This window comes from Balaenoptera borealis (genome assembly GCF_965194805.1).
Source record: "Balaenoptera borealis genome assembly, chromosome: 11".
NCBI lineage: Eukaryota > Metazoa > Chordata > Mammalia > Artiodactyla > Balaenopteridae > Balaenoptera > Balaenoptera borealis.
This window is the reverse complement of record NC_138868.1, coordinates 63,637,765-63,660,202: the sequence shown is the minus strand read 5'-3', so window position 1 is coordinate 63,660,202 and position 22,438 is coordinate 63,637,765. Positions and strand designations below refer to the sequence as shown.

At 37.1% G+C, this 22,438-nt stretch overlaps 1 protein-coding gene across 3 annotated transcripts in view; it reads left to right on the top strand.

The window, feature by feature from the left end:
• Nucleotides 1–22,438, top strand: part of DLG2 (discs large MAGUK scaffold protein 2) — a 2,068,078-nt gene that overhangs the window by 381,285 nt on the left and 1,664,355 nt on the right. The window lies entirely within an intron of this gene.

The following is a 22,438-nucleotide window of genomic DNA, read 5'->3' as shown; positions in this document are numbered from 1 at the left end:
TCTTGTTTAATGTATCATTTAAAGCTTGTGTTTCCTTATTTATTTTCATTTTGGATGATCTGTCCATTGATGAAAGTGGAGTGTTAAAGTCCCCTACTATGATTGTGTTACTGTTGATTTCCCCTTTTATGGCTGTTAGCATTTGCCTTATGTATTGAGGTGCTCCTATGTTGGGTGCATAAATATTTACAATTGTTACATCTTCTTCTTGCATTGAGCGCTGAATCATTATGTAGTGTCCTTCTTTGTCTCTTGTAATAGTCTTTATTTTAAAGTCTATTTTGTTTGATATGAGAATTGCTACTTCAGCTTTCTTTTGATTTCCATTTGCATGGAATATCTTCTTCCATCCCCTCACTTTCAGTCTGTATGTGTCCCTAGGTCTGAAGTGAGTCTCTTGTAGACAGCAAATATACAGGTCTTGTTTCTGTATCCACTCAGCCAGTCTATGTCTTTTGGTTGGAACATCTACTTTTAAGGTAGTTATCGATATGTAAGTTCCTATTACCATTTTCTTAGTTGTTTTGGATTTGTTATTGTAGGTCTTTTCCTTCTCTTTTGTTTCTTGCCTCAAGAAGTTCCTTTAGCATTTGTTGTAAAGCTGGTTTGGTGGTGCTGAATTCTCTTAGCTTTTGCTTGTCTCTAAAGGTTTTAATTTCTCTGTCGAATCTGAATGAGGTCTTTGCTGGGTTGAGTAATCTTGGTTGTAGGTTTTTCTCTTTCATCACTTTAAATATGTCCTTCCACTCCCTTCTGGCTTGCAGAGTTTCTGCTGAAAGTTCAGCTGTTAACCTTATGGGGATTCCCTTGTATGTTATTTGTTGCTTTTCCTGTGCTGCTTTTAATATTTTTTCTTTGTATTTAATTTTTGATAGTTTGATTAATATGTGTCTTGGTGTGTTTCTCCTTGGATTTATCCTGTATGGGACTCTCTGTGCTTCCTGGACTTGACTGACTATTTCCTTTCCCATATTAGGAAAGTTTTCAACTATAATCTCTTCAAATATATTCTCGGTCCCTTTATTTTCTCTTCTTCTTCTGGGACCCCTATTATTTGAATGTTGGTGTGTTTAATGTTGTCCCTGAGGTCTCTGAGACTGTCCTAAATTCTTTTCATTCTTTTTTCTGCTCCGTGGTAGTTATTTCCACTATTTTATCTTCCAGGTCACTTATCCATTCTTCTGCCTCAGTTATTCTGCTATTGATTCCTTCTAGAGAATTTTAAATTTCATTCCTTGTGTTGTCCATCATTGTTTGTTTGCTCTTTAGTTCTTCTAGGTCCTTTTGAAACGTTTCTTGTATTTTCTCCATTCTAGTTCCAAGATTTTGGATCATCTTTATTGTCATTACTCTGAATTCTTTTTCAGGTAGACTGCCTATTTCCTCTTCATTTGTTTGGTCTGGTGAGTTTTTGCCTTGCTCCTTCATCTGCTGTGTGTTTCTCTGTCTTCTCATTTTGCTTAACTTACTGTGTTTGGGGTCTCCTTTGCACAGGCTGCAGGTTTGTAGTTCCTGTTGTTTTTGGTGTCTGGCCCCAGTGGCTACGGTTGGTTCAGTGGGTTGTGTAGGCTTCCTGGTGGAGGGGACTGGTGCCTGTGTTCTGGTCGATGAGGCTGGATCTTGTCTTTCTTTTGGGCAGGACCGTGTCTGGTGGTGTGTTTTGGGGTGTCTGTGAACTTATTATGATTTTAGGCGGCCTCTCTGCTAATGAGTGGGTTTGTGTTCCTGTCTTGCTAGTTGTTTGGCATACGGTGTCCAGCACTGTAGCTTGCTGGTCGTTGAGTGGAGCTGAGTCTTAGCATTGTGATGGAGATCTCTGCAAGAGCTTTCACCGTTTGATATTATGTGGGGCCGGGAGGTCTCTGGTGGACCAATGTGTTGAACTCGGCTCTCTCACCTCAGAGGCTCAGGCCTGACACCCGGCCGGAGCACCAATATCCTATCAGCCACACGGCTCAGAAGAAAAGGGAGAAAAGAAAGAAAGAAAGAAAGAAAAATAAAGTTATTAAAATAAAAAATAATTATTAAAAATAAAAAAATTAAAAAGTAATTAAAAAAGAAAGAAAGAAGAGAGCAACCTAACCAAAAAACAAATCCACCAATGATAGCATGAGCCAAAAAGTATAGTTTAAAAAACAAACAAACAAACAAACAAACCCAGAGAGACAGAACTTTAGGACAAATGGTACTTTTCTTGTTCTGCCATAGAATTGATCAGAGTCCTGGACCGAAGCTCTGATGAGAAGATGGATTTCCAGAAAGAGCCAATGGGATGCAGAGCTCATATTCTCTCTTTTTTTTTTTTTTTGTGAGGGTGGTTTGGGGCTAGACTTGGGCATTTAAGAGGAAATGTGAACTGAGGCCTTAGTTGATGTGAATTTTCCACCCCCACCCCCACCCCCTGCCCCACACCTTTCTCCTGACTCTTCCTCGTGCATCACCTTCTGTTCTGAGGATCGTTTCCTGGGCAGGAAGCTAAACTCCTCTTAGGGCATCTGAAGATATGTAGTTTACTCTGAGAGACCTTTTGGAATTACTGTGCCAAGTCCTAATATTTCTACATTTATCTACATTTTTGTCTTTCCCCTTTTCTTTGCTCCTTGCTTATGAGGTCACATAAAACATTACTAAATATCCAGACCACAAAGAAATAAAGAAGGAAGTTAAATCAGATATCTACTCTACATAATTATAGCCAAGCTTACCTACTCACCTTTTGTAAGAGCGCAGTAAGCAATTTTCACCTTATTTTGGCAGGTTACTTGCTAATTTCAGGCCTTGAAAACACAGAGGGACAATTGAGGTAGTCTGGTGAGAAAGTCTTTTGTCTGATCCAGTGTTCAGCTTTCCTCCCTGCTATTTAATAGAAATAGCAGTCATCAATTAGTTGTATGACCTAATAGGCATTTAACTTCTCAATGCCTTAAATACCTAGTCCAAGAAGGTTGTAGTGCAGGAAGATAAGAAGATAATAGATGTGATAGTGCTTTGAAATTTTTGAGAGCTGATGCAGAAATACAGAGCATTTTTTTTTTGTAACTCCTAAAGGCTGATTGCTGCAAATTTTCAGGTTAGATTGATTTACTCAACCACAGATTTGTTTGTCCTCTACACTTTTCCTGGCATTAGTGGTTATTTTTCTGAAGTCAGTACAGTCTGTCCTCAGTGATCAGCAGATCAGTTGTGATGAGAGACAGAAATGAGACTCAGACCCTGGCAAAGACTTCTGACTCAAAATCCATTCTCCTTTTACCGTGCTTTTGCCTTCATGACTTCTTGTAAAGTGTGTGTGTGTGTGTGTGTGTGTGTGTGAGAGAGAGAGAGAGAGACAGACAGACAGACAGACAGACAGACAGAGAGACAGAGAGAATGAATGTGTGTTTAGAAAAATGTAAATGCAAACTCAGAACTTTATAAACTAACATCAACTATCCTTCCCTTTTCCTAACATTTCTTCACTCTCTTCTTCATCCCTTTTGCACATTCCTCTTGCCCATCCTCTTTCCATTCATTTTTCTGCTTTATATAAGTTGGTGGTAGCATGGATGGTGATTGCTAACTTACAGGGGTTGATATGGTAGAAATTTATTAGGATTCTCTTCTGTTTTCTTTTTCTCCTTGTTTAAGAGAATCTTATTATTTGAAGAATTTTTAATCCTCTGCTTAAAACCATGCTCTCCACCTGTGCTTCAAAGCCACCCTCCTACCATCTCAAGCCCAGTTAACCTGTCTGCTGGGACTCTTTCCCCAGCAACCGCTGTCTCTTTTGGAAGCTGTACTTTGGGTTTCTCAGAGGCTTCTCTCTCTCCTTTCAACTGCTTGAAGTTGTACCTCTTTAGTCCATTATGCAGCAACTTCTCCAGATACTACTGTTTCTCTTCTGAGTGAGATGATGGCGTCAGCTGGTAATGAGCACCACTGCAGCAGTGGTGGAGGACAGCTCGAAGTTAGAGGAGAAACTTGGGAAGCAAACAGAATCAGGCCAACTTCATCTCTTTATAATGGATTTGGTTATACTGAAATAAGTGGGGATTATCTGTAACTTGAACAAGATATATCCACCATAAATAAAAATACCTGATTCCCTACTTTGTGCAAGGCACTCTTTTAGGTCTTAAGGGGGATACAGACAAAAATTATACCTTTTGGGACACTTAGAATTCAGCAAGAGAGCTAAATATGGTTATTAATAACTGCAATTCAAGATAGAATGTGTGTTTCACGTTATAATATAGAAGAATGTAGCATAAAGGGGATAGAAGTTGGATGACTGAATGGATAGAAGGGATTTTAAAGGACTCTCTGGAGACAGAAGTGACTGGTAGGGCAGAGTTAAGAAAAAAAAAAAAAGGGAAGAAGAGATATAAGACATCTTTCAGCAAAAGGAGTTTAATTCATCTGTCCCTAGAACAGAAGGCAGGCTGCTCAAGCAAGGAGTGCTACAGTCTGGGGTTTACCCAGAGCTAGAAAGTAAAGAAACCCAGACAAAGTGATTAGAAGCAGGAGAGGTGACCATTCTTCTAGGATGGAAACAAGAGGATCATTCTTTGTCACATCCAAATCCTAACTCAGTTAACACCTGGGAATGCTGAGTCATTGATCTCAGGAGCAACTGAATCTGAAGGTTTTCATGCCTGTGACAAGAGTGGTGAAAATGTACCACTCTTCACTATTTTGAAAAGCTTTTACCTACATCATGAATGGATAGAAGGAGTGTGAGAAGTATATTTAAAATGCAATGGGAATTTAGATATGGGAGATAATTTTACAGTTGAGTATATGAGGGAAAAATTTTTATATCATTCATTCATTCATTTTTAATTTATTCATCCATTCTTCCATATAAGCCATTCGAGAAATACTAATTGAGACCATACTCAGATCAGGTGCTGGAGATACAGTAGTCAATATAATAGATGTGGTTCTCTCATGGAACTTATTATCTACTAATGAGACAATTCACAAATGACTAATGCATTACACTTTTGGTAAATTCTAAGAAGGAAAAATACAGGGTGCTTTGACAGCATATAAAACAAGGGACTGGGACTTCTGTGGCGTTCCAGTGGTTAAGACTCTGTACTTCCACTGCAGGGGGCATGGGTTTGATCCCTAGGTAAAAAACAAACAAACAAAAACAAAAAACAACAACAACAAGGGAGTGACCTAGTTTTGAGGGAATCATAACAGTGTTCATAGAGTAGACAGAATTTGAGGTGGACTACTTTTACAGACTTGATCTAGAAAAGTTTTAATAATATCGCTGATTCACACATTGTTTTCGCCTTTCAAAAAACATTCAATTTCACTTTTACCTAGTTTATCAGTGTAATATTGAGCAGTGTACCGCTATACAGTAAGGAATGGCCTTCACTTTACTTTGTACACCTGAAGAAAATCTTCACAAGGAACATTTGCTTCTAAAGAGGTCTTGAGGGCAAAGACAAGGGACCTTGCTTATTGAAGTTGAATTACTCCTTGTATAATTCATGGGCTATTCATAGTACTTTATCATAAATAGGTATATGATTTAAATTTTTACATGTTTATGCAAAGTTATTTGTGCTCCGTACATTGTGAATACTTTTAATAAAGCCTTCACATAGTTTACTTAAATTACTTGTTTAGATGTTTATGTTTTCTACTAGATCCTTGATTTACTGAGTACTTAGCATAGTGCCTAAAAGAAAGTAGACACTCAATATTTTCTTTCATGAATGAATTAAATTAACAGAAAGTGGTAATATTTCTCATTAAAATATATTTTTTAATGATGCTTTATAAGCATCACTTTACATGCTCTAGATATAACAGTAAATAAAATAGACTAAGTCTACTTTCATGAGGTGAGGGAGGTGGACAATTAAAAATAAACAATCATGTTATTAATTTTATTGTGTTAGTTCAGGTACTCCAAGAAGCAAATACATTCTAAGACAGGATTAAACCGTGTAAGAGACTCTTGGGGGGAGATACCTGTGAAGAATAAAGGGGAGGGAACAGGAATGAACAAGGAGAACCTCAGGGCATGATGCAGGTATGAAAACTGTGAAAAGAAAGGGGGAAGTTAGGAGTTTTGGGGAGGAAGAATCAGAGAGTGCAGTGCAGTTCTAAGAAAGTTTCAGCAGGGTCAATGGGGAGTCCCTGAACTAAAGTTGCCTATTACAGGACTTCTGAACCCCTTAGGAATCAGCCTTTAGTAATGCTGTGCTCGGTTATTGGCTGGGAGCAGCCCAGGGGAAGCATGGCCTCAGAGACCACAGAGTGGATACAGACAGCTGGAGGTATCAGTCAATTTGCTCCCCTGGAAACTTCCCTTGAAGGAGATCTGAGTGGCTCACTTCTACCACTGTTGCAGTTATGAGGGAAAAAAGAGTAAGAAAAATATATGAAGAATAATGTTGCCATTTTAGATACTTTGAACCGAGAAGGCCTTTTGGACAAGATAACACTTGAATATAAATCTGAGTATAAAGATAAGGAAGGCTACTTGGAAATCTTTGGAAGGAGTTTCCAGGCAGAAGGAAGTGCAAATACAAAGGTCCTGAGGAGGAGTATACTTGGATTTCATGATAAGGAAGGAGAAGATCAGTGTGTCTGGATTACAGTGAGTGATGGGAAAAGGGATTTTATTCATCCATTCAACAAATGTAATACTTACTGGGTGCCTACTATATCCTGGACAGTGTTCTAGGCACTGGGGATTCAGAAAGGAACTAAACAGGCCCCAAATCCTCTTCCCTTACTGGGTTTAAATTCTACTGGGGGAGATAGGCAATCAACAAGATGATTAATTAATTAGATAGTGATCAATGCTGAGGAGAGAGAATAAGGTAGGGATGGGGGATATGAAATGTCTAGTGGATGGTAGTGAGGGCAGGCCTTATTGAGAAAATGAGTTTTTAATGAAGATCTGAAGAAAGTGAGAGAGCAAACCAGGCAGCTATGAGATAGAGGAATATTCCAGGTAGAAGAAAAAAATACAAAGCCTTTGAGGTGGGAGTCTGCCTAGTGTGATAGAGGAACAGCCAGGAGGTAGAGGATGAATGAAGAAGGGGTCAGTGAGGGAGAATAGGAATTGAAATTAGAGAGGTATTGGAAGGCCAGATCCTGAAGAGCTGTTAGATCATATAAATGAATTTCAGTTAAGGGACCTGTTTCTTCATAGGTGAAGAGAAGCACTGGAGACATTGAATTTTACATTGAAAATTGTAAAAATAATTCTGCTCCCTAGTTTTGTTGTTGTTGTTGTTGTTTTTATAAATTTATTTATTTTATTATTTATTTTTATTTTTGGCTGCGTTGGGTCTTCGTTGCTGTGCACGGGCTTTCTCTGGTTATGGCGAGCGGGGGCTACTCTTTGTTGCGGTGTGCTGGCTTCTCACTGTGGTGGTTTCTCTTGGTGAGAGCACAGGCTCTAGGCACACAGGCTTCAGTAGTTGTGGCGTGCAGGCTCAGTAGTTGTGGCTCGCGGGCTCTAGAGTGCAGGCCCAATAGTTGTGGCACACGGGCTTAGTTACTCCGCAGCATGTGGTATCTTCCTGGGCCAGGGCTGGAACCCGTGTCCCCTGCACTGGCAGGCAGATTCTTAACCACTGCGTCACCAGGGAAGCCCCTGCTCCCTAGTTTTTGATGCGTTCTTGTACCAGCAGCTTTGGCTGGTATAAGAAAGATCACTGCTGGGGCAGGTTGCCAACAGTGATGTCAGTTTAGAAACAGAGAGTGGGGAAAATTGAACTTAAATGAGTTGGTATCTGTATTCAGTGGTAAAGTATTACATGTTAGAATTGGAAGGATCTTAGACTGAACTAGGGTTATCTTTCAATTTTATTGGTAAGGAAACAGGGGCTCTATGAGAAAAAAAGAGACCAAGGTCACAGAAGTTGTTAGTGGCAGACCCAGGACTGGAATCTACATTAGAACCCTGAACCACAGCTGCCTCTCCACGTCGTGTATTAACCCAGTGTGCTTGCATAGAGGGTAAATGCATTTTGTGGGAGGATAGATGAGGGAGTGCAGATGAGCTTGTTTTTCACATAAGCCTTTTTCATTAAGGACTAGAACAGTTGGTGGATTCCTCCTTCTCACCTCTCCCTGGAGAGCACTTCTATCCCTCCCTTGCTGGCAATTGCCTATTTAGGTTATACATCTATTGAGCAGGAAGTGTGCTGATTTTGTGGTTCACCTCTTACTAAGACCTCCCTGGTCCTCTGGTAGCTGATCTTATTTGACTGATAATTGCAAATCATCGTATAATGTTAATAATATTAGTCTCTTAAATGAAATTCATTTAACCTGGCTCAGCAGATATTTTATGCATGTTATATCTCCCTGTTGGGATCACTGGGGCTGATAACCAAGGAAAATGTGATCAGTATGGGCTTAAATGGAAACAATATATAATGAAGCTGGCTTGACAGTGGGATTCTGAGTTGGGAAACTGTATTCTAAAATGCTCAGTTGCAGTAGGTGGTCTTTGTCATGATTCCAAGAGGATTACATTTAAATTGTGGTGCTTTCTTTGCCGTGAGCGAGCGTCAGGTGTGTTAACATAGGCATCTTAACGCACTCCAATATATCAAATGGTAAATGTGAAAAGGAAGGTGAAATCTGCGATTTATCTTAGTCACTTGTGTGTTCATGAGAATATGCTATCCTTTGTCAGGTCACATTTAGTCAGTCATTTATTTATTTATACAGGGAAGATATGTGCTTTGGAGTCAGCGTCTAGTTTGAATTCTTGTTTTGTGGATTACTACCTGTGTGACCTTTGGTAGGTTACTTAATTCCTTTGAGCCTCCACTTTTTTCAAAAATGAAATGAAAGTCTGTTTTGTATGGTTCTTACAAGAATAAAATTAAGTAAACTTCATAGGATGTCTAATTACAATGCCCACCCATAGTAGGTATTGGGTTGGCCAAAATGGTTCTTCATTTTTTTCCATAAGATGGCTCTAGTAGCGCTTAGTTGTCTTTAACCTCATTCGAAACAATTTTGTTAGATTGTATTGTGACAGCTGTCATATCAGTGTGCATTAAAAAAAAAAAACTTATCAAAATTGGTGAATTTTTGTATAGCCATTTTAATATTGAAGATGGAAGAAAAAATGCAACATTTTCAGCATATTATGCTTTATTATTTCAAGAAAGGTAAAAATGCAACTGAAATGCAAAAAAAAAAAAAAGATTTGTGCAGTGTATGAAGAAGGTGCTGTGACTGATCAAACGTGTCAAAAGTGGTTTGCGAAGTTTTGTGCTGGAGATTTCTCTCTGGAAGGTGCTCCACGGTCGGGTAGACCAGTTGAAATTGATAGCGATCAAACCGAGACATTGAGAACAATCAACGTTATACCACGCGGGAGATAGCCAACATACTCAAAATATCCAAACCAAGAGTTGAAAATCATTTGCACCAGCTTGGTGTTTGGATTCCACATAAGTTAAGCAAAAAAACCCTTCTTGACTGTATTTCCACATGCGATTCTCTACTGAAATGAAATGAAAATGTTCCGTTTTTAAAACAAATTGTGATGGGCAATGAAAAGTGGATACTGTACAATAATGTGGAATGGAAGAGATCGTGGGACAAGTGAATGAACCACCACCAACCACACCAAAGGCCAGTCTTCTTCCAAAGACGGTGATGTTGTGTATATGGTGGGATTGGGAGGGAGTCCTCTACTATGAGCTCCTTCCGGAAAACCAAATGATTAATTCCAACAAGTACTGCTCCCAATTAGACCAACTGAAAGCAGCACTCGACGAAAGACATCTGGAATTAGTCAACAGAAAACGCATCATCTTCCATCAGGATAATGCAAGGCTGCGTTTCTTTGATGACCAGGCAAAAACTGTTACAGCTTGGCTGGGAAGTTCTGAATCATCTGCCATATTCACCAGACATTGCACCTTCAGATTTCCATTTATTTCGGTCTCTACAAAATTTTCTTGGTGGAAAAATATTTCCATTCCCTGGAAAACTGTAAAAGGGACCTGGAACAGTTCTTTGCTCAAAAAGATAAAACGTTTTGGGAAGATGGAATTATGAAGTTGCCTGGAAAATGGCAGAAGGTAGTGGAACAAAAGGGTGAATACGTTGCTCAATAAAGTTCTTGGTGAAAATGAAAAATGTGTCTTTTATTTTTACTTAAAAACTGAAGGAACTTTTTGGCCAACCCAATAATACTTCATTACTTGTAGCTATGTACCATTGCTAGTAGTAAAAAAAAGAGCACTGTGGAAACTCAGAGAAGGTAGTGAATGTCTGAGGAAATCAGAGAGGGCATCTTGAAGGAGGTGACTTTTGATATGTATTTTAAATGATAAGAAGCAGTTTGCCAGATGCAGAGGACATGGAGGGGTAATCAGGCAGAGGCAGTAGTTTGGCTGGAGGCTAGGTGTAAAGATTAGAATGGAAAGATAGGTGAGTGGGTGAAACAGTTCCTTTATAGTTTGATGTGATTTGAGTAGTGACAGGAAAGTTGTAATTTTCACCTCGTTTATAAATATCTCCTTCATCTAAGTCCAAGTTATGCATGTGTGGAGTATAAGCTTGCATTGTGTACTTGTTTCTTTCAAAGTGCAAATGCTCTTTCAGAATGTAAAATTGATCCATTTCAATTTAATTTAAATGGAATTCAATTTAATTATCAATTATGTTTAATACATCTATGTGCCAAGCATGGTGCTAATCCCTGAGAAGACTATAATTAATAAAAGGGATTTAACTTTGCCTCAAGAAACTCAACATATTGGGAAGGCCCATCCATTAATCAGCAGTCAAGTGTTACTATCAAGAAGTAAAAAATGTACAGTGGAAGGATCGTTGCTTGAGCTAGAGCTTAAAAGAGGAATAGAATTCCCAGTTATTTTAAACAATCATTAGTACTTTAGAGGGAATTTATTGAACATGATTTGGATAGCTTGGGTAGCTAGAAAGACCTTTGGGAGGTAGGCTAGGGAAGTGGGGCTTCTGCTTCATAGTTACACATTTGGCTAGCCCTGTACTTGGAAAAATAATGCAATTGTTTGTATAGTTGGAGAAGCCATCTGAGAGTGTAAACTCTATTTTCCATGCTTATTAGCACAATATATGTGTGGCTGATGTTTGACATATAAAATGTGAATTATGCATGAGCAATAGGGGTGAGATGTTGTATACGATAAAAATTTAGTTACTATACACTACATTGCTGATGAGACGGACAATTGAGTATCACTGACAAGTTGTCTCAACAGTGAAATGTGTTTGATGAAATGTCCAGTCAATGATGAGATAATGAATTATCCCACTAGAACTGTGATAACTATAGCTTTGAAAAACAACTACCGAAAGGAAATTGAAATTACATAGGTGAATCCTTGAAGATTTTTTTTTTGACGACAAAGAATACTTGTGATGCTAATGAACTTAAAATAATAATAAAAGACTAGAACTTTCTGATCTTTAAGAAGGAATAGAGTATAAATCTATCCCATTGTAAACTCAGGTGATTTCCCATTTTATTTTATTTTATGAAGCCTGGAAGTATCTCTTCAGCACTTATTGAGATGAAATAAGGCAAACATTTATTGTTTATATTCCATGTACTTGCTGCTTTCACAGTCATTAAGTCAAAGCAATATCAAAAACTCCATTTTAGCCAAAGTGGAATCTGAATCTCAAAGTAGATAAATGACTTTCCCAATGTCACATGGTTTGAAGGGAGCAGAGTTAAAATTCCAACTCAAGTCCACTTGGTTTTAAATTCTTAGGTCTTTCTACTATAAAACATTGCCCCTACTGGTTATTGAATAAAGGAATGCAAATATTTTGCATTACATTTTGAAAAATTGAGAACAAAAATATTGGACCTGGATCTTTCTGATGTAAAGAAAAGATATAGTTGAACAGATGACTACATCACACTTTGATTTCTCCCTTAGCTAATACTTATTGTCTGGATCAATCTTTCCTAAATTAGGTTGCTCATTTGAATCCCTTGGGTGAACTTTTAAAAATATAGATTCCTGGGCTAACCACAGAAAGATTTTGCATTCTTGGTACAATTATGCAATGTATTTTATAAGGTTGCCTGTGTGATTCTGAAGTGCACCCAGGTTTGGGACCTACAGTCTAGCCCACGTGATGAGTGGCTTACTCTTTCTACTTATTTGTGCCTTACCATATGTACAGCCGCCCAGAGTCATGGTTAAAACTCTATTTTATTTTTTGTTTTTATTATTTCATGGAAAGTATAATATAAGGAAAAGGACAAGTTTTAATCCCTCACAGGTAGTGCTTTCCATCGAGAGGTCAATGAGCCACCTACATAAGAATCCCCTTTGGTAGTGTTAAAAAGTAAATCTATTACAAGACAGGGAGAATTTTAGAATTAATATTTATAAAACCAAGCCAAGTAATAACTGAGTCATAGTTTACCTACAATAAAGTGCAGAGATCTTAAGTGCTTTGTTCAATAAACTTTGATATTTGTGTATATTCATGTAACCACCACCCAAAACTTTCAAACTTTCATCACCCCAGAAAACTCTCTTTTGCCTTTTTTCAATCACCTCACACATAATCTCAGACTTTTTTGTCACCATTGGTTAGTTGTGCCTCTTCTAGAACTTCATATGAATGGAATCATACAGAATCTATGAATTTGTGTCAGGGTTCTTTTGCTCAACATGCTGCCTTTAGCTAATTGATGTTTTTACATGCATTAATATTTTATTCCTCTTTATTGCTGAATAGTATTACATTGTGTTAATATAATACAACTTGTTTGTTCATTTACCTATTGATGAGTTATTTTACGAATTTTGGCTATTATGAATAAAGCTACTATAAGCAGTTTTGTACAAGTCTTTACATAGACATAGGCTTTCAGTTCTCTTTGGTGAATACCTAGGAATGGAATTGCTGGGTCCTAGGATGTATATTTAACTTATAAAAAACTTCCAAATAATTCTCCAAAATGCTTATACCCTTTTATACTCCCAGCAGCCAGGTATGAGAGTTCCAGTTGCTCCAAATCCTCAATATTTGGCAAAGTCAGTATTTTTTATTTTAGTCATTTTAATGTCATTTTTTAAAGCAAAAAATTTAAAATAGTTTTCCATCTTACCTGAGAGAACAATTTAATAAAAAAATACTCCATTAAAATGTTGGACAGTTAATATCTGCACTCTGATAAACATTAGAGAACAGAGTGAAAAAGAAAGTAGGCAAGAGCTATACCAAGGGATAGCTCTGAATTGAGAGAGAAAACTAGTCTTTACTTAATAACAGTTAAATACAATGATTGAGCTGTTTAGCTTGGACTTAGGGGATTATATTACTTTTAACTCTTGATCTAATTTATGTCCTTAATTTGTGCTCTAATGTATGAAGTAGATATTAGTTGTTTAACATTTTATATACCATTACTTTAACAAAAGTTACTATTTTTGAAGAAAAGACACATGAAAAATCAGATTGCTAAAGACCTACTTCTTTACTGGTAGTGTTTCATGCCTAGGAAGTGACTAAAATGTACATTCTTTATCAGCACCGGTAATAGTGAGATATTTATATTCTTTTTTTTTGTTTAAGTCTTCAAAACCCAGTATCTGTTTTATACTTACAGTACAGTTCAATATAGCTCCTCAGCCACAATAACCACATTTCAAGTATTTAAGAGCCACATGTGACTAGTGGCTACTATATTGGACAGCACAGCTCTAGATATTGACTTAGTAAAAACTGCAGGCAGACTTATAGAAGCTTACAGTTTGGTCTTTCTAACAAAAGTTCAAGAAGGAGTATCTCCTTTCCACTGGGCCTTTAAATAGTGTATTCAGAACCTTGTGAGAGGGTACAGATTCCCTGAAAGCATCTGAGCACTATCATAATGCCATAACTGCTTTTATTGCACACCTACCCTATGATAGTACTTTATCCATTATCACATTTAAGTCTCACAACAAACCTGAGGAATAGCATTGTTCACATTTCATAGATGAATTAACTATGGCTCAGAGTGGTCAAGTAAGTTGCCAAAGGTTATACACCTGTTAAGTTTTTATTGTGTTCTTACAGGGGTCTGGTTGTGACACCTCTACAAATGTTTAAGAAGCTCTGCTCCCTGTAAAAAATGAGGTCTAGAGGTCTGAGATGATTTGCCAGTTTTCTAGTTAATAGCAGATTTAGAAATTGAACCCAGATCTCTTAACTCCTAATCTAGTGCTTTTTCCCTTATCCCACTTTGTAATAGATGTCGTTCCTATGACCACTAACCCCAGCACCTTTGTATGTTTTTTTCTTTGTAAAAGACTTTATCTCAGGTGTTAGCTAGACCTGAATCTGAAAGATTCGTATGCACAAAGAATATGGTACATCTGTCATTTATCATAATCTTTAAAAAAATAATTTTACCTCATTCTTTTTAAAAGCTATGCATCATTCTATAAAGATGTACCTTAATTTATCTAGCTATTTTTCTTTCAGAAATATTTTGGCTATTTCCATCTTTCCACTATTACAAACAATGCTGCAATGAATAACCTGTACAGGTATCTTAGTTCAGTGTGTGAGTATTTTTTCAGGATAGATAACCGGAAATGAAGTCAAGATTTTAGTAGAAATAGTCCCCCTAAGAAATTGTACCCATGACTATATTGCCAACATTGGATATTACCAATATTTTATTGTTTTTGTTGAGATATTATTAATATATAAAATTATATTAGTTTTAGGTATACAACATAATGATTCAGTATAAGTATGTATTGCAAAATTATTACCACAGTAAGTCTAGTTAACATCCATCACCACACATAGTTAGAAATTTTTTTTCCAGTGATGAGACTTTTTAAGATCTACTCTCTTAGCCACCTTCAAATACACAACCCAGTATTATTAACTATAGTCACCATGCTGTACATTACATCCCCAGGCATACTGTAACTATTGACTACCTTCACCCATTCTGCTCAGTCCCCACTCCAGCAAACACCAATCTGTCTCTGTATTTATGAGTTCAGTTTGTTTGTTTGGTTTTTAGATGTCACACATAAGGGAGATCGTATAGTATTTGTCGTTCTCTGTTTGACTTTCTTCATTTAGCGTAATGGCTTCAAGGTCCACCCATATTGTTGAAAATGGCAGGATTTCTTTCTTTTTTTAGGCTGAATAATATTTTATATCTATCTATCTAAATATATGAATAATATTATTTATATCTGTATATCTATATCTAGCTCACATTTTCTTTATCCATTCATCCATTGATGGACATTTAGGTTATTTCCATGTCTTGGCTATTGTAAGTAATGCTGCAACAGATATGGGGGTACAGATATCTTTTCAAGTTAGTGTTTTTGTTTCCTTTAGATAAATACCCAGAAGTGGAATTGCTGCATCATATGGTAGTTTTATTTTTAATTTTTGAGCAGTCTCCATAGTTTCCATAGTGGCTGCAACAATTTACATTCCTGGCAACAGTGGGAAAGTGTTCTCTTTTGTCTACATCCTTGTCAACACTTGTTATTTCTTGTCTTTTTGATGATAGCCCTTCTAAAAGGTGTGAGGTGATATCTCGTTGTGGTTTTGATTTGCATTTTTCTGATGATCAGTGATGCTGAGTACTCTTTATGTACCTATTGACCATCTGTATTGTTTCCTTTGGGACAATGTCTATTCAGTTCCCTCCCAATTTTTAATTATTTATATTTTTACTATTGAGTTTTTTATATATTTTGGATGTTAACCCCTTATCAGATATGTGATTTGCAAATATTTTCTCCCATTCTATAGCATAATTATGAAACTTTTACCTTGTTACATGACATTTTAATATTTACTATTTTCTTAAATATCATCTCATTTAATTCGTTTAAGAACTTTGCGTTATAAATAAGCTAAATGATGTGCCCAATACCATGTAGGTCATAAATGTCAGGACTTGACTAGAACTCAGGGCTTCTGATGTCCAGGGCTATTTCCCTTATACAATGGCATGAGACCTCCTAGTCATGGAGACTTTGTTCTAGCTGATTCAGTGCTTGCAGCCTCTGTTTCCCCATTTGTAAAATGAGGGACTTGTGGTATTTGACCCCTAAATCCCTTTATCTCCTTATATCTGTGACTCTGTCTTTCAACTCCATAAATAAAAGATTAATTTAAGGAAAATATAAATTAAGGTGGTTGCTTTCTTTTACAGATAATCCTTTTGCCTTTCTTAAGTAATCGTCTTGGGTTTTCTTTGAACATCAAGGTGTCCTTTATACTTAAAATATGGGTTCTTTATGTGAGTCTAGCAGCCAATGGTTGAGTTACAGAATGTCTGTAAGTTCTTTAACATTTTATGCAAAATTTTCTGCCTATGCAGTTATGTGCATTTTCTGTAAAAGGGTTCAAAGTTTTTGTTAGATTTTCAAGGATGTCTAAGATCAAACAGAACCATGGATCTAAAATGTTACTTGACTTTTCACAATGTAATAAACACGCATCATTTTACTAATATACCAGCTGTAAAAAGCAAGGTTCAATTATACCTGAAAAAGGTCTACCAGATTATATGGTTCTCTTATTGCATAGAGGCCTAACAATTTAGTGCCTGTACTGCTTTGCCATAACCATATTTCATAAGCCGTTTTAAATCTATCCTCAGTTTTCTTTGATCTTTACAAGGTAGAGAGAAACTTTCACACTTTGTATAGACATAGCTATTCTATTGTGTTTTATGAGTGGACTACAAGTTGACAAAATGAAACAGGTACAGGTGATTCCTTTAATGCGGATCTCACAGAAGGATGCTTGCCTTGGTTTCTGTTCTCTCAAATATTACTGCTTTCTAGAGAATTGTGTGTGTGAAGATCTAATACTTTCTTTTGTATTTGGCTAGGGGAAATTGCAAGAGAAAGCTACTCTTTCCATGCATTTCAGATAACGTATTCTAATTTCATGATAATTATCCATGTTAACTGTAGAGCTGTTCTTAAAACACTTCAGTGTATTGTCCCAGTGAAATCTCCTGAATTCTAACAAGTCAATGCTCAAGTCAGCCTCTGCTCTGGAGATAAAAACGCAGGCTCCAGTGGTGTGCTAGAGCTAGCTTGTCATTAGCTCATGAAACTGATTTTTAAATTTTCAAGGAATTTTGCCACCTGCTTGGCATCATGTTGGTAGCTTGAAATTGGTCATGATGGGAGTATTTATACCATGAAAATAAGCAACCTCTACTATTAATCAGGACTCCTACCCCCTGGGAACTGGGCTGTTAAACACTGACCAGCACACCCATGTTTGGTTTAGATATTTTCCCAGTTAGGATTGCATACTTTGCATATTATCTGATCAGCAATCCCTAGAGAAAATTCAAAATAAGGCAAAGTTTGAATAATTTTTTTCTTAAATTCTACCTCTGTAAAAATTCACATAGAAGGAAACTCCAGTCTCTGAAGTACCTGTGTCAAGTACTTCTCATTTGTTGCCAAATTGTAAGATGACAGAAGTACCACTGGAATAGAAGTCAAGAGACTGGGATTCAAATTTCCTCTTTGTTACTGATTTTATGACCTTGAACAATCACTTCACCTTCTGGGCTCCCGTTTCTCTAAGTGTAAAAGGAGGTAGAGCTGGGTGGAGTTTGCTAGTCTTTATGAAGCTACCTAGTATAAAAGTTCTTATTCCAAAGGAAGAATGAGTATTTATAGATAGTCACCATACAAAGAGTTAATATTTCATCTAAAATAATTAATAATACTTGTCCAGTGATTATACATTTCATAGTCACAAAACCATGGGGGAGCAGTAATGAAACTTTTTTTTAAACAAAATTTTTACGTGGAACAAAAAGTAAACGTAAAATAGTAATATTTTTACAAATTACATTTTTAAAATTTTTACAAATTATTACAAATTTATTTTATAAATTCAACTTGAATTACTTATTATAAAGCCAATCAATAAAAACAATTAGATTACTTCAATAACATCATAATTTGAAATGGGAGATTAGGAATGATGGTATCAGTCCTTCACATCATCCTCTGCATTCATGAAATTCTAATTAAGTTTACAAAACAACTCATCAGACCCCTTCTAGGAAACCCACTTTCAAAATCCCTGTCTAACTAGTTTAACATAAGGAAGAGCATTTTAAATGTAAGAGTGGTGGAATTACTGAAGCAGCCTGTTGAGGAAGTAGATAGCTGGACTTCTATTACAAATGAGAAAAAAATGTGTAAAGCTTGAACATGCTTGAAGGCAGAATGCACCACACAATCCCTGTTTCACTTATATGTCACAAAAATCATACAAATAGATTTCCCCCCAGCTTTATTGAGGTATAATTGACAAATAAAAATTGTATGTACTTGAGGTGTACAATATGATATTTGATATAATACACATATACAAATAGATTTTATTATGATCATTCCACAAATGAGAAAACAAGTTCAAGAATAATGTGTATATAAAGGATGTTAAAATGGAGCATTTCCAAAGTGAGTTATTTGAACACCATGGCTGAGAACTTCTTGGATGACTCTCCTGCATCTAAGGTTATGATATGAGTACTGGAGAGCTGGAGATGAGGAGAGAATTTGGGAGGAAGATTTCTTTGTTCCTGCCAGCCTCCTCCAGGTCCTCAAGCCTAGTGAGAGTTTTAGTTAAGTAGAAACTTTCCTAAATCCCCTATTTCTCCTTTCTGTACTCCAACCCTGGAGGGGTCAGAAACTTTGGTAGAAGGCAATTTTATTATATACATGAGGAAATTTAATTACTGCACTGAGACAATGTTGGTGTTTAAGGCAACTATAGATTTTTTTTTTTTTTTTTTTAGTTTTTGGCTGCACCACGCAGCATGTGGGATCTCACTTCCCCGACCAGGGATGGAACCCGTGCCCCCTGCAGTGGAAGCACAGAGTCTTAACCACTGGACCTCTAGGGAAGTCCCCTAGATTTTTTTTTTTAACATTACCGAAGAGTGAGCATAAATGTCATGGGACTGCCTGAATATCTGTCTAATGGCAAAAACTTCCCCCATTCCATAGGGTTAAAGGAAAAATAGGAGAAAATATAAAGATGCTTTATGATTTCATCCCATGAGTCTTGCTTGTCTGACCCAGTGCTTCAGAGAGGTTAAGTGATTTAACCAAAAGTATAATCAAAACAGATGTCTGATTGCACACATTGTAGGCTTACCACCCACCACATTCATATGTTCAGTTCAGCTATAGGTGGTGGAGGGAGGCACCAAAGAGCTACAAGTTGTGGTCCCTGAACTCAAGGAGACAAAGCAACTAATGTGAAGCAGTTGTGATATGTAGCTGTGGTTGTAAGCCCAAAGAAGTTTAGAGAAAGGAAGAACCAATGTGGATAGGAGTAGTTGAACATGTTATATAAGATGAAGTGGGATATATGTTGAGCCATGAAAGTTGGGCAGGATTTGGCAAGACGTTTAAACCTAGTGTGTATGGAGAAAAGTAGGAAATAACCACTGCAATTTATTGAGAACCTAGTTGATACTGTGTACTTGACCAAGTTATTTACATCACTTCCCTGAAGGAAGGCTTTATTATCTTTATTTTCTAAATGTAGAATTTGAGCTTAAGAGAGGTTAAATATCCTATCTTCTAGTGATTGGCAGAGTTGGTATTATAATCAGGCCTATCCAGTTGTTTCTCAGGTTGACACCTAAACCATAAACAACCAAAGAAAAAAGAGATAAATTGGATTTCATCAAAATTGAAAGCTTTTGTGCTTCAAAGGACACTATCAAGAAAGTGAAATGACAACCCACAGAATGGGAAAAAATATGCAAACAATGAATATGAAAGGGTCAAATTTCAGAATATATAAAAAACTCTTACAACTCACCACAAATAACCCAATTTAAAGTGGACAAAAGGTTTGAATATGAATTTCTCCAAAGAAAACAAAATGGCCTACAAGCACACGAAAAAATGCTCAACATCATTAATCATTAGGGGAATACAAGTCAAAACATGAGATACCACTTCACATCCAGTATAGCAGCTAAATCAAAAAGACAGACAATTACAAATATTTGCTAGCATATGGAGAAATTGGAACGCTTATACACTGCTGGTGGGACCGTTAGATGGTGTAGCCACTTTGGAAAACACTCTGGCCGTTTCTCAAGAAACTAAACATAGTTACCATATGATCCAGCAATTCCACTTCTAGGTATATACCCAAGAGAATTGAAAACATATCTACACAAAAAATTATACACACATGTTCATAGCAGCATTATTCATAATAGTCAAAGAGTGGAGCTAATCCAAATATCCATCAACTGACATATAGATAACCATACAACTGACATGTGGTATATCCATACAATGTAATATTAATCAGCCATATAAAGGAATGAAGTGCTAATACAAGTTGAAACATGGATGAACCTTGAAAACATTACACTAAGTGGAAGAAGTAGACCCCAAAAACATTCCATTTGTATGAAATGTCCAGAATAGGCAAATCCAGAGAGATAGGAAGTACTGTAGGTTGCCAGGGGCTGGAGGAAGAAGGAATAGGTAGAGACTGCTAATGGATACAGAGTTTCTTTCTGGGGTGATGAAAATGTTCTGGAATTAGACAGGGGTGATGAACATGTGCTAAAAACCACTGTGAAGTGTTGTGTACTTCAAAAGGGCAAACTTTATGATATGTGAATTATATCTCAATTTAAAAAGCAAAACAGACAGTCTTTAGAGATGGCATCACAGGAGGCTCCTGAACTCCCCTCTTACCATGTACACACCGAATGAATAGTTATGTATGGAGCAGTTCCCTCTAAAAGAAACCCAGAAACTATCTGTGTGACTCCTATATATCAAGTGGGTGAGAAAATACTCACATTGAAATGGATAGGACATGCTAAGATATACTCTTGCCATAAACTAGACCTCTGGCACAATGCCATTCAGTTGGGAGGGAATCCCAACTCCAACTTCTTCCTGAGGAGTGAAGGGTTAGGACCCCACATGTAGAGTTCCAACTTTTAATATTCCCACCCAAGGGACAGGCCCCCAAAACACCTAGTTCTGAAAGCCAATGGAGCTTGCTTCCATAGCTTTTGTCCCTGAGACCCACAGGACTATAACAAACAAACAAGCTGTTATTCATGGGAGCTCAAGCACTCATTAGGCTCAGCTCAGAGGGAACAGGCAAAAACAGTCCATCTCCCAGTTCTTCCCTGAATAGGGTCTATTTGCATACTTTAAAAGCTGCTGCCCAAGGGGTCAGCCTTCTAATTTAGCAAGCATCTAGGGGCTCACTGCAATCCTCCCTGGAGCTCAGGGAAACCTGCAGACATCTTCCCTGCTCTCCCCCTTTAGCCTGCTCTGCATCTCTAGTATCTCCCTGGGAGGAACTTATATATACTTCTGGCACTCCAGCTTTTCTGTCTGTTGTCTGAGGGATGGGTCCCTGGATCACCTGGCTGTAATAGCCCATGGGGATTGCATTCAGGAGTCCCACAGGACTATAGCACACAAAGAAGTAGTTCTAAACAGGCTTAGGAGTACATATGACTATTATTCAGCCATGAGAAAGAGGGAAATCTTGCCATTTGTGACAACATAGATGGACCTTGTGGCCATACTGCTTAGTGAAATAAGTCAGCCAGTGGTCAGAAAATACTGTATGATCTCACTTATATGTGGAATCTAAAAAATCCAAGCTCATAAAAACAGTAGGATAGTGGTTATGAGGACCTGGAATGTAGGGAAAAGGGGGAGGTATTGGTCAAAGGGTACATACAAACTTCCAGTTTTAAGATGAGTAAGTTCTGGGCTTCTAATATACAGCATGGTGATTATAGGTGTAATATATACTCCTAAGTTGCTGAGAGAGTAGATCTTTGCACCATAAAAAAGAAATGGTAGTTACATGATGTGATGTAGGTGTTAGCAAATGCTATGGTGGTAATCATATTGCAATATAAGTATATCAAACCGTATGTTGTACACCTTAAACTTACACAATGTTGTATGTCAGTTATATCTTTAATAAAGCTGGAAAAAAACAAAACAAACAAAACAGGCCTGTCTTCATCCAGAGGCTTATTGCTTTCCATGCTGAACTAAGGAACTTGGGTAGATTGAAGTAGAGAACAGAGAACACACTGTTTATATGCCAGTTCAGGCATCTGAGTGTAAGAGGATGAGTTCTTGATTTAGGGAGATGGCAGAAGGAATGAGAGGAACAGCAGGAGACAAGGAATCTCAGAGAAATTTCAAAGCGAAAAAATAGGATTTGATGATATCTTGGACTCTAATGAAAAATTAGAAGAAAAAGTTGGGTCTCCTGATTCCAGATTAAATAAAGATAAAGAATGTAAGGTAGCTCTCCTCGTTCCTAGCATTTAATAAGTGCCTGTTAAATGTTAATTCTCTTCTACTTCCTACTGCAATGACTGTTCCACTTATTTTCATTT